The sequence below is a fragment of the Colobus angolensis genome, unplaced genomic scaffold (assembly GCF_000951035.1).
Source record: "Colobus angolensis palliatus isolate OR3802 unplaced genomic scaffold, Cang.pa_1.0 Scaffold70, whole genome shotgun sequence".
In the NCBI taxonomy this organism is placed as follows: Eukaryota; Metazoa; Chordata; class Mammalia; order Primates; family Cercopithecidae; genus Colobus; species Colobus angolensis.
The window spans coordinates 913,199-914,207 of NW_012120710.1; positions in this window are offsets into that span (position 1 = coordinate 913,199).

Here is a 1,009-nt window from a genome sequence, read left to right on the forward strand (position 1 = left end):
TGTTTGGTTTTCTCTTCTTGTGATAGTTTGCTAAGAATGATGGTTTCCAGCTGCATCCATGTCCCTACAAAGGACACAAACTCATCCTTTTTGATGGCTGCATAGTATTCCATGGTGTATATGTGCCAAATTAAAAAATCACTCCAGTGTTACTATCATTAATTTTTTGCCTGGAGATATGATCATTAGTCTCAAACAGAAATCACTTCTGGTTTAACCATTTCTCATGAAATAAGTATTTATCTCTAAAATTTTAGCTACCACTTTGGTTTAGAAGTTTACCTATTACCATCTTACTTTGAAAGCAAGCTTAGCTGTTTCCACTTTCCCTAGCTTAAAAAGACAATTTCAATTTCTGTGTGCCTCTCACTAGAGTTTTTAGTCAACTACACTTAGGTAGAAAATAAAAGTATTTTAAAAAATACCTTTTAATATTTATTCAGGGTGAACAGGTGAAATGATAGTCATCTATGCTTTGTCTGTAAACACGTGGATGTATAATTAGAATTAAAATATTTATCTATAGATGTTTCTGAAAGTTTCTGTTTTCACTATGGCTAAAAACTATTTTGTACTGCCTCATTTCACACGAGTAAGATAATGGCTGCGAAAAAAACATGAACTGAAGATTGCATGCCTCCCCCTTCCACTGTTCTTTCAAATCCATTGTTGACATTTAGGTATACAAAATCCAAGTGTGACCTGATATTGGGATTTATAGAAAAAAAAACTAGATATGTGGATTCATGTATAAAATCTCCTGATTTTAATGTTGATATTTTTAATATACAATGTGCAGTCCTGTTCTCCCCAACGAACCAAAGTTCACTGACCATATTCGGATCCTAAGATACCAGTCATATAATCTCCTATACATTAAAGGAAGCCTTTTCTAGGTTTCTGTTTGCTTGGGTGGTTGGTTGTAATTTGTATTTCCAGTTGACATTAAACTTGAATCTTTGTCATGGTGAAGCAACAATAAAGAATGGGAAATTAAGGTAACCATTAA